The sequence below is a fragment of the Rhinolophus sinicus genome, chromosome 3, assembly GCF_057876585.1.
Source record: "Rhinolophus sinicus isolate RSI-liver-muscle chromosome 3, RSI-T2T, whole genome shotgun sequence".
Lineage (NCBI taxonomy): Eukaryota > Metazoa > Chordata > Mammalia > Chiroptera > Rhinolophidae > Rhinolophus > Rhinolophus sinicus.
The window spans coordinates 49,708,596-49,720,911 of NC_142503.1; positions in this window are offsets into that span (position 1 = coordinate 49,708,596).

Here is a 12,316-nt window from a genome sequence, read left to right on the forward strand (position 1 = left end):
GGAGGAAGAGGTGAGATTGGAACAACCCTTGTGAAATAACGCACTTGGCAGCACTTGTTTCAGGCGGCTGCACTGCCAAGTGTCGCAGTCGAAAGCGTTACACTGGTTTCACATCTTGCTTTAAAAGACTTCGCCAAGTTTTTGCTGGAAATGATGCTCTCCTCTTTCAATATGTTAAGGCCAAGCTAGAAAGACTGTGGGCTTGACTGGATTCTTAGCTTGCCGAGAGCACTCTTTGCCTCCATGCTAGACCCTGAAGCTTTGTGGATTGGAGCAGATGTTGCTGCTTTTGAAGTTAATAGAAACTTTATGGACCATTTTTCACTCTCTCTTCCAGGAGCAAATGTCAACCGTAGTTTTTATCAAAACCTAAATTCTTGGCTCAAGTACTAATTGCTGTTAATGTGTTTAAATCCCAATTCTCAGCGAAAGGGGGAAAAGTGTTTTCTAATGAAAAAAAAAAAAAAAACTGGGTTAATATTTGCATTCTTAGTGCCTGAATAAGCAAGAAAAATGCTAGGCTTCTGGGCCACACAGTTCTGCAAGCAACCATGGAAGGACTAAACACCAAGTGTCTCTAGGCTTACTGGGTTTGTGTGTTTGGGATGTAATAGATCTTGAAACTTCAAAGAATACGGAAAACTGTCAAGGGAGACAGGCTAAAAAGGGGATGAGAAGATTCATTTTATAAAGCTATCTTAATAATAGCAACCACTGTTCTTATTTCTATTTGTACAATGTACTTCCATGTTGAGACACACCATTTTTAATGTTATTCTACCCATTTCACAGATGAGTTAAGTAGTACTCAGAAATTAAGAGACATAACTAGGAAGCAGCAATGCTGAATGTGAATACAGGTGTTTTGACTCTAAATATTCTGTTCAAAATTTTCTACCTGTATCTGCTCTAACTACATGAATTAACAGCAACTTTAGACGCTCTCAAGACACCCAATGCAATATATATATATGACGTTTTATATAAATGTACACTTGAAACCTATATAATTTTACTAACCAATGTCACCCCAATAAATTTAATAAAAAATAAAAATAAAAGCTCTCATGAGTTTTCAGTAGTTAAATGGCCAGCAGGCAAATGAAAAGGTGCTAAAACATCACTAATCATCAGGGGAATGCCAATCAAAACCACAATGAGATATCACCTCACACTTGTTAGCATGGAAGTTATCAAAAAGACAAGAAATAACAAGTGTCAAAGAGAATGTGGAGAAAAGGGAACCCTTATGCACTCTTGGTGGCAATGTAAATTGGTGCGGCCACTATGGAAAACAAATGAAAATGAATGTAAATTGGTGCAGCCACTATGGAAAACAAATGAAATTTTTCCTCAAAAAATGAAATACAGAGCTATCATGTGGTCCATAAATTCTACTTCTGGGGATATATCTGAAGGAAATGAAACCACTAATTTGAAGAGACACCTACACCCCAATGTTCATTGCAGCATTATTAACAATAGCCAGGACATGGAAACAACCTAAGTGTCTGTCAACAGATGAATGGGTAAAGAAAATATGGTAGATACATACAATGGAATATTATTCAGCCATAAAAAAGAAGGAAATCCTGCCATTTGTGACAACATAGATGTAACTTGAGGGCATTATGTTAAGTAAAATGAGTCAGCCAGAGAAAGAAAAATACTGTATGATTTTATACGTGGAATTTAAAAGAATCAAACTCATAGAAACAGAGTAGGTTGGTAGTTACAAGGGGGATGGAGGAAATGGGTGAAGGTGGTTAAGAGGTACAAACTTCCAATTATAAGATTAGTAAGAACTGAGGATCTAACGTACAGCATGGTGACTAGTTAACAATGCTGCATCGTATACTTGAAAGTCGCTAAAGAGAGTAAAGCTTAAAATTTCTTACCACAAACAAAAAAAAGGTAATTATGTAAGGTGATGGATATATTAACTAACCTTACTGTAGTAATAATTTCTCAATATATATGTCTATAAAATAAACATGGTGTACACCACAAATTTATACAACGTTATACATCCATCATGTCTCAATAAAGCTGGGAAAATTTTATATAAAAAAGAGTATTCAGTAATTGTTGCTGCTTTACAAGAGGTTTAACCATTAAAAATGATAGTTCAAAGGGTGGTTTATTTTCTTGTTTGATGTGTACTTTTTAAAACAGCATTTTTAAAATTTGGAACTCCTAATACCTAATAAATAGCATTGAGTAAATAGACATTTCCCAATGACAATTTTTACCTAATCATTTATGTCCTAATTTCCTGACATAGTTTGAGAGTAAGTGAAGACAGGCCAGTCCTAAAGAGAGTGAAGTAATAGGTAGTCATCTAAAATACTGAAAAGTTTGCCTATCAAGAAATATCTTCCCCATTATTCGGAAAGTTTATCATTTCAGAAACATTTATTTAAAGCAAGGCAAAGTTTCTCAAAGTAACCGATTTCATTTAAAAATTCCTCAAGCTAGTTGCTTGGCATTTATTTGACCAAAACATCTACTGGCAACCGAGTTTTTCAGGCACTATACATTTCCATTTTCATTTCATTATCTCTTTTTTTAGATCGATCAAGCCCCAGAAGTGATATATAAAATAGGGTCTCTCTGTGTGCACAAAGGAATGAGCAGTTCCTATGTATTTCCTATGCTTTTCCTTCCTCTCTACTAACCTTCCTCTCCTATCATATTGAACCAAAAAAGCATTTACTCACAATGGCACATGGTGCCACAGAGCCACTATTCACATGCCACTGCCCTCAAAGAAGTCACAGTCAAAGGTCCCTTCCTATCCAGGATAGAGCTGTTTCCACCACTTTTGCCCAGCTGCTTTCAAGGCTTATGGTAGACAAACCAACGGGATCTCAATAAACCACAACCCAGTCAAGCACTGGACCTGTCCTTATCTACGGAAAGATTCTCCTAATCTGATGATAACCAGAACGCTCATAGACCCCATTCAATACAGAAATCACAGGTTATTCACCTTTATCCCTATTCCCTATAAACTTGCAGAGTGGACTCAAGGAAGAATTAAACATGCAACTTATCCCAAGTCGCTGACTGTGGTAGATCCTCCCCTAGCAACTCTACATTGTCCCACTTCTTTCCACAGGCTGAGGAATTGTTCTACAGCAGGCATACACTTTCCAACTACAGCTACTAATACCTGCCCAGCATTGACTCCAGCAGTTTTATCGGAGGCCAGAGAGACAAGAGGAGAAAGGATTAAAAGAGACCGAGTTCATGAATTTCCATCAGAACTAGGTGTGGTCCAGGCAACATAAAACACACTGCCCCTCCCCTTCCCACGGCCTCCCTTTCCCTCTGCCTCAATACCTCTCAGAGCAACATTTAAACAAGTTTGTGGGCAGACACTATAACCTCTGTAAATTGACCCAATTTTCATGTCTACCACCACAGGCAGTTATTCTGGGAGCGAGAACCAAGGCCTCCTTATTGCTTCTTTCCCCCATTTACTCCCCATCCCACCCCAGGTAAGGAGACAATTTGCAACAAAGTTCCTTTTCAATTAAAATTACTATGTGGATATTGATTGTGTTTAGCAAGTTGGTTTCTGACCACCTCAAATTCCTGGAGACATGTTGGACGTGGAGCCAGTGGTCAAGAAGGGAGGAGGGCAGACATTTTAAGTATTCAGTGTGGGTGACATATAAGCCAATAAACACTGTGTAGGTTTTTTTATGTACGTTTTTTCTTTTGACTTTAAGGGATCATTACTCAATGTTATTTCTCATATTGAAGAATCTAAGGCTAATGCTTTGGCTTGATTTTAAAGACTGAATTTTTTCTGCTGGTATAAATAGTATGGACACAGTAAAAGTACTTGAGAGAGCCTAATGAACCATTTCTTACACCCCATTACCTTTAGTCTGATATGACTGAGAGTGCAGGCACTAATTATCCTCTCTTTCACAGACACAGACATAGATCTACAGTAGGTCTTAAAACACAATTTCCTATACATCTCAACACTTCCTTGCATAATACATTCCCATATTTTTCTTCTTGTTACAATGTAAATGAGAAAGGCCAGATTCTTATCTTCCTACAACTTCTCTAAATACAAAGGGCATATACAGTTATTGATACTTCTTAACCTCCAGGGACCAAACATTAAATTAGGCACAGCTGGAAATGAGAATTTTTTTAATTACAAAAATCACATTTCATAGAAACCTCAATCCACAGAAAAATTACCTAAAATGCATTTAGGAAGTCAAAAAACAAAAATGATTCATTTCCTACTAGGATATATGAAGGATTTTTTTTATACTGAACCTTATTTGTTAACGTATTAAGTATATACTGCAATATAATGTCTAGCGTCATAAACATTTTTTCTTCCTGCATTATACCACTCTAACTTGTGAAAGAATAGCTATAGTTTCTGAAAGAAAAAGAGTCAAAGAATAACCTATGACACCTACACCAGATTTGACTTAGTGAGAAACAGGAAAGAACTTCACAATGAGATAACTTAGAGAACTATAAGATATATTTGAATGTAGATGGTTCTTTAATATACACATTTATGAAGTAGCTATGTAAGAGAACAGTAAACCATCTGCTTTTAGTATTTAAGCATCCTTCCACATTACACACTGAATAATTTCGGTAATGATTTTAATGATAGGAGGAAGAAGTCCTTTATCATAGAGCAGAAACTTAGAAAAACAATTAAAATGTGGGAGCACGCATCTTAGAGCAGAGGTCTCAATTGGTACGGGTATGTCATGGCACTCCAAATGAGTTACAGTTGTGTACAGGTGTGCTCAAGACTTTGAAGCCCTCGGTGCAGTCAGGCAGAAGCCCCCGTTGTGAGGAGTCTGTTTACCCCAGTGTGCAGGATAAATACTATCAGTTTTTTTCTGTATGTCATGATGTAGAGAAAGGTTGGGAAGCTCTGCAAGAGAACCTTCTTGAGTATAGGGTAACCCTGCTGAAGAACTGAGACTTTTCTCATGGAATTTGTTTGTGTACAGAGATATGGAAAAGGTATAAGGTTAGCAAGATTTATTTTCTGCACCACCCACCATATTTTAATATAATTGAAGAAGAGCCTTTAAAAATGCATCAAGACTACAAAATCCTTGATCCAGAGGACCATGAAGTGACAAAGCTCAAGTATGTGGTTCCCTCGGTATTCAGGCCACACAGATATGCAGTCAGTCATATCTGATCAAAATGAACTTCATCAAATGGATGAAGTCTTCCTGACACCACTGACAGATTTAGTAGCTCTCTCCTTTATAACCTCTTATCATTTTGTGCATACTTTATAGCAGGTCTTAAAAAGTGGGTAATTATTTGCCATGTGACAAAACATCCTTATTCTCATTTCTTCTTAAAAGAATCCCTCTATCTGTGTTCTGCCCCATTCCCTCCCGTCTTCTGGAAATCACTCTTTTGCCTATCTTTCTTGCTTCTCCTTCTGTTCTCTTTCCTTCACATGTAAGCATGGATAGTCTCCCACATCTTTAATCACCCCCGCCCAAATCACATCCCCTTCTAGTTATCTTATCTCTCTGCTTCCATTCACATCAAGTTCCTCAAAATAATGCTCTACCCTCTCTCTCTACATCCTAACATGCAATTTACTCCTTGATGTGCTCCAGTCGAGTTTCCATCCCCTGACCATGCCAAGGTCATTTATGGCTCCTCACTGGCACATTTTACTTGACCTGTTATTGAGTACTCCCCGCTTATAAGTCAGGCCTCTTATTCATTCTGGTAACTTCTCCCTCGTTCTTGAATCTCTTCTCATCCCTAAATTCTATGAGTTCTCTTTTGTGAGTAGCACAACTCAACGTGTCCAAAACTGCACCAATTACCTTTCCTCAAATACTACTCCTTCCTCCTCGCCTATAATCCCATTTAGTTAATGGCACTACCATGGCACCAATTGCCCAAGCCAAAAATTTGAGAGTTATATTAAAGTTATTTTTTAAATTTGTTGTGATCAGAAGCAACCAGATTGCATAGCAATAATTTTTTTAAGTAGGTGGGTATTAAAAAGATTCTTGGATATTTCACAGACTCAAAGAAGACCTGGCATCAGAAGTAAAGGAACCAGGACATCTCTGGGGACTTCAGGAGATGATCTTTCTTCCACAGTCTAGTCACAAACATAATTTCCAGGCTTTACCTTTCTGTGTTCTAAGTTTCTTTCACATTCTCAAGGAAAGAACTCTATTGGTTCAGCTTGGGTCATGTGTGTCACTTGTAGGTCAATCAGCTATGTAGGTCCCAAAACGGAAGAATTTGTAATCCATATAATCAACAAGGAAATAATACAATATAAAAATATTCCCTGCAATCAATATCCCCATTCCACCCATCCTCCACTATATATATATATATATATATATATATATATATATATATATATATATCCAGTACACACACACACACACACACACACACACACACACACACACACACACCGAGGGCACCAAAAAAATGTATACACATGATTTGTATTCATCTTTTGTTATCAGTATATATTGAGCATTACAACTTTAATAGAGTTTTTTCCTTTCTTAATATGTATATACGTTTTTGTCACCCTCTGTATAGATGTGTGTGTGTGTGTGTGTGTGTGTGTGTGTGTGTGTAAGGGTACAAACAATTTTGAAAGCAGGGAACAAGTATTATCAATAAAATATAAGAAGTTGCCCAATCTCAGTAGTAATCAAGAGACGCAAATTAATAAAATAAAGAATCATTTCACATTAATCAGAATTGTAAAAATTATTAGGTCTGATAACACTAAATGTTGTGAAGGATGGAGGAAGCATAAATTCATCTAAATATTTTAGAGGGTATTTTGGTGATACTAAGTAAAGATGGCCATAACATTATCCAATAACCTAGAAATTTTACTTCTAGGTGTTTACCCTTCAGAAATTTTGCACAAGAACGCACACTGCAGCACTGTTTCTAATGAAAGAGTGAAAGCAACCTATTTATCCCTCAGTAGAGAAATAGCTAAGTAAACTGTATTTTATTCACGGCATAGAGTATTATACAGTAATGGTAGAACAGTATAGTGAAAATGAATTAACTAGAACTATGTGTATCCACAAGGATAAATCTTTAAAAAACAATGTTGAGAGAGAAAGAGTCCGAGACACCGACTCCTGGCACAACAGCATGAGAAGCCCCACTAACCCACTCTCCAGTGAAAAGTGAAAATTATTAAAAAGCACCCATTTAGAGCCTCTGGAAATGGTCTTAAGGGTAAACAGCAAATGAAGAAACCTGAATAGATATTCAAGAAAATCTATGAAAATTCATTAAGAAAGACCAGAATCTATGGTATTTGAACTAAGACTGCTATCTCCCTTCCACTCCCTACTCAAAGAAGCAGAGACTCCACTCAAGACGGCTGTAGCTAGGAACACGGGGCTCCCGCTGCCACCATTTCCCAGGTAGAGGGCTTGTTTCCCTGGAGGAGAATAACTAAAATTTCTCATCCTGCCCACAAAAACCTATTACTGCGGGTAAGTACTTGGGGAGTGTGGTGAAGGGTGTGTGCTCTCTTCAACTACCCAGGCCCCATTAATGGAATTGAGGCTCCATGTTGGTACAGTGTGCTGAGAATCCTGGAAGCCTGCTTACCTTTGCCCCAGATCATAAATAAGGTGGTGGTTCCATAGGTGGCAGGAGAGGCAAGCCAGGACAATCTCAGGTTGCTAGCCCTCCTCCACTGACCACTCAGCTCCTAGAGCAGAGGTGTCACTCAGAGAGTTTTCTATTATCCCTACCCCCGGCTCCAGAGCCCTGGCTCAGAGATTTTTCTACAGGAAGAGGCAGGCCTAATCTCTTCACAAATGAACTGACTGCATTTGCAACAGAGTATGCAGAGGTTGAAACCTTAGGGTATTCTTAAAATAGCAGAGATTTTGGTGAAACGCAATTAGGAGGAAAACGAATGGATTTAAGGAAGATATAAGCTAAACTATAGGAAACTAGTTTTCAAGGGAGAACAGAGGAATAAGACAGCAGGGAGGAGCCTTCCTGGCATCAAAAAAATATATGTCAAACACTAACCTCAGAAATTATTCCTTCAAAAGAGTCACAATTTGTCGGACATAATTGTAAAGCAGTTTATGCCACAAAGCATTGGTGAAGACAATAGAGAAAGCAGCCAGCAATTAGCAGAGTTTAACAGCTGGGTATGGTCAGGGAAAGAGAAGAAAAGAGCCCATCAACACCACTGTCATCCCAGGAGGACTATAGGCACACCCTGAGGAGCAACTGCAGAGGCTTAAAACTGTAGGGAAGTAGTGGGTAGGTTGAATTCACTAAAATAATCCAGCTAGTCACTAAACACACAAGTAACAATAAGGAGGTCCAGGGGGAGGGAGGTCCAAGAACCTAAAATACTACAATTAACTAAAATGCCCATTTTCCAACAAAAAATTACAAGGCCTACAAAAAAAAAACACAAAACAAAACAAAACAAAACAAAAAAAACAGGAAACTATGATCCATATACCAGAAAGAAAGCAGGCAACAGAAACTTCTGGTGATTAGATTTAACAGAAAAAGACTTCAAAGTAGCCATTACAAATATGTTCAAGAACTAAAGGAAAGCATGATTGAAGAAGTAAAGGAATGTATGACCCCAATGTCTCATCAAATAGAGAATATCAGTAAAGTGATAGAAATTATAAAATAAGAGCCAAATGGAAATTCTGAAGTTGAAAAGTACAATAACTGAAATGTTTAAGTTATTATGAAAAAATAATCCAAAACAATGAGGATAGTTTAAGGTCACTCTGGGATAACATCAATAACATCAAGCATACCAACATTTGCATCATAGGGGTACCAGAAGGAGAAGGGAGACAGCAAGGAATTGAAAAATTATTTGAAGAAGTAATGATGGAAAATTTCCCTAAGCTGGCAAAGGAAACAGACATAGAATCCCAGAGACATAGAGTCCCAAACAAGATGAACCCAAAGAGACTCACACCAAGACACATCATAATCAAAATGCCAAAGGTTAAAGACAAAGAGAGAATCTTAAAAGTAGCAAGAGAAAAGCAGTTCATTATGTACAGTGAGCTCCCATAAGACTACCAGCTGATTTCTCAACAGAAATTTTGCAGGACAGAAAGGATTGGCACAAATTATTCAGAGTGATGAGAAGCAAGGACCTACAACCAAGACTACTCTACATAGCAAGGGTACTATTATTTAGAATCGAAGGAGAGATAAAGAGTTTCCCAGAAAAGCAAAAGCTAAAGGAGGTCGTCACCACTAAACCAGTGTTATATGATATGTTAAAGAGACTTGTTTAAGAAGAAAAGATAAAAAATATGAATAAAATATAGGAAAGAAAAACATTCTCACTGACAAAGGCAAAAACTTAGAAAAAGCAGTAGATCAAACAACTATAAAGCTAGTACAAAGGTTAAAGGGAGAAAACAATAAATTAAGGGACACACACACACGACATAAAAAAATAGTGACAAAAGCATAAATGTGGAGGGGAGGAGTAAAAATTGCAGTGATTTTAGAATGTGTTCAGACTTAAATGACCATCAACTTAAAATAGAGTGCTATACACATAGCTTGGTATATATGAAGAATATGACAACCATAAACCAAAAATATATGAGATATATAAGAAATAAAGAGAAAGGAATCCAAACACAACACTATAGAAAGTCATCAATATACAAGAGAAGAGAGTTAGAGATTAAGACAGGAACAGAGAAGAACTACAAAAACAATTGGAAAACAATGAATAAAATGGCAAGAACTACATATCGATCGATTACTTTAAATGTAAATGGACTAAATGCTCTGATCAAAGGACACAGAGAGGCTGAGTGGAAAAAAAAGAAAGATCCACACATATGCTGCCTACAAGAGAGCCACTTCAGATCTAAAGACACACAGACTGAAAAGATGGAAAAAGACATTTCATGTGAATGGAAACTAAAAACAAAAACTGGGGCAGCAATATTTGTATCAGACAATCAGACAAAAGTCTTTAAAACAAGGGCTATAAGAAGAAACAAAGAAGGGCATTTCATAATGATAAAGGGATCAATACAACAAGAGCATATAACTTATAAACATCTAAACACCCAATGTAGGAGCACCTAAATATATAAAGCATATGAGGTCAGACGATTAATTTCACAAACTCATCCTAAAAAAAGTGCTACATACCTTATTGCTGAATACCATTACAGTCACCTTCAAAGTACTCCTCTTGGGAAGCTATGCACCAATGCCAGCACCCAGTCCACCCTTCAAAACAATTTTGGAACTCTTTCTGGAATGGTCATCATAGCTGTTATTGTATTACCTTGATGTCCTGAATGTCATCAAAATGTCTTCCTTTCAATATTTGCTTTATTTTTGGGGGTCAGATCAGGTGAATAGAGAGGGTATTCAAATACAGTTATTTTTTTACTAGCTATAAACTCCCTCATGGACAGTGCTGTGTGAGCTGGTGCATTATTGTGATGCAAGAGCCATGAATTGTTGGCAAAAAGTTCAGGTCATCTAACTTTTTCACACAGCCTTTTCAGCACTTCCAAATAGTAAACTTGGTTAACTGTTTGTCCAGTTGATACAAATTCATAATGAATAATCCTTCTAATACCAAAAAAAGGTTAGCAACATCACTGCAACAAGTTCATGTACTTAATTGTCCGATTTTGTATATTGAAAGACATAAAGGGAGAGATTAACAATAATACAGTCATATAAAGGGACTTGAACAACACCAGTGGATAGATCCAGACAGAAAATGAACAAAGAAATAGTAACCTTAAATGATGGATTTAATTGATACTTTTAGGACATTTCACCCAAAAGAAGTAAAATACACATTCTTTTCAAGTGCACGTGAAACATTTTCAGGTTAGACCATATTTTAGGCCAAAATTTAAGAAGACTGAAATCCTATCAAGCATCTTCTCCAATCACAATAGTATAGAACTGGAAATCAATTACAAGAAGAAAACTGAAAAACACACAAGCATGTGAAGGCTAAATAACATGCTACTAAACAATGAACGAGTTAACAATGAGATTAAGGGAAAAAATCAAGAGATACCTTGAGAAGAAAATTAAAACACAATAACCCAAAAATCTGTGGGACACAGCCAAAGCAGTTCTAAGAGGGAAATTCATAGCAATGGAGGCCCACTTCATGAAACAAAAAAAGTCTCAAATAAACAATCTAACCTTACACCTAAAGGAACTAGAAAAAGAACAAACAAAGCCCAAAGTGAGTAAAAGTAAGGAAATAATAAAGATTAGAGTGGAACTAAATGAAATAGAGTCTTAAAAAATGATAGAAAAGATCAATGAAACCAAGAGTAATTCTTGAAAAGATAGACGAAATTGATAAACCTTTAGTCAGACTCATCAAAAAAAGAAAAAAAAAGAAAAACAGGGCCCAAATAAATAAAATCAGAAATAAAAGAGAAGTGACAACTGATACCACAGAAACACAAAGGATTATGAAACCATACTATGAACAATTATATGCCAACAAATTGGACAATCTGGAAGAAAGGGATAAATTCCTAAAAACATACAATCTTCCAAGGCTGAATCAGGAACAAACAGAAAATCTGAACATACCAATAACTAATAATGAAATTAAATCAATAATCAAAAAATTCCCAACAAACAAAAACCTGAACTCAATGGCTTCACAGATGAATTTTACCATTCAAAGAAGAATGAATACTTATCCTTCTCATATTATTCCAAAAAAAAAAAAAAAAAAATGAAGAGCACAGAAGGCTCCCAAACTCATTTTACAAGGTCAGCATTACCCTGATACCAAAACCAGACAAAAACCAATATCCCTGATGAACAGAAACACAAAAAGGCTCAAAATATTAGCAAACCAAATTCAGTAATACATCAAAAAGATCATATACCATGATCAAGTGGGATTGATTCCTGGCATGCAAGGTTGGTTCAATATCCACAAATCAATTGACATAATATACACATAAGTAAAATGAAGGGTAAAAATCATATCATCATTATCAATAAATGCAGAAAAAGCATTTAACAAAATCCAGCATGCATTTATGATAAAAACTATCAGCAAAATGGGACTAGAGAAAACATACCTCAACATAATAATGGCCATATATGACAAATCTACAGCTAATATCATACTCAATGGAGAAAAGCTAAAAACATTTTCCTTAAAATCAGGAACAAGACAAGGATGTCCACTTTCACCACTTTTATTTAACAAAGTATTGGAAGTCTTAGCTACAGCAATCAGACAAGA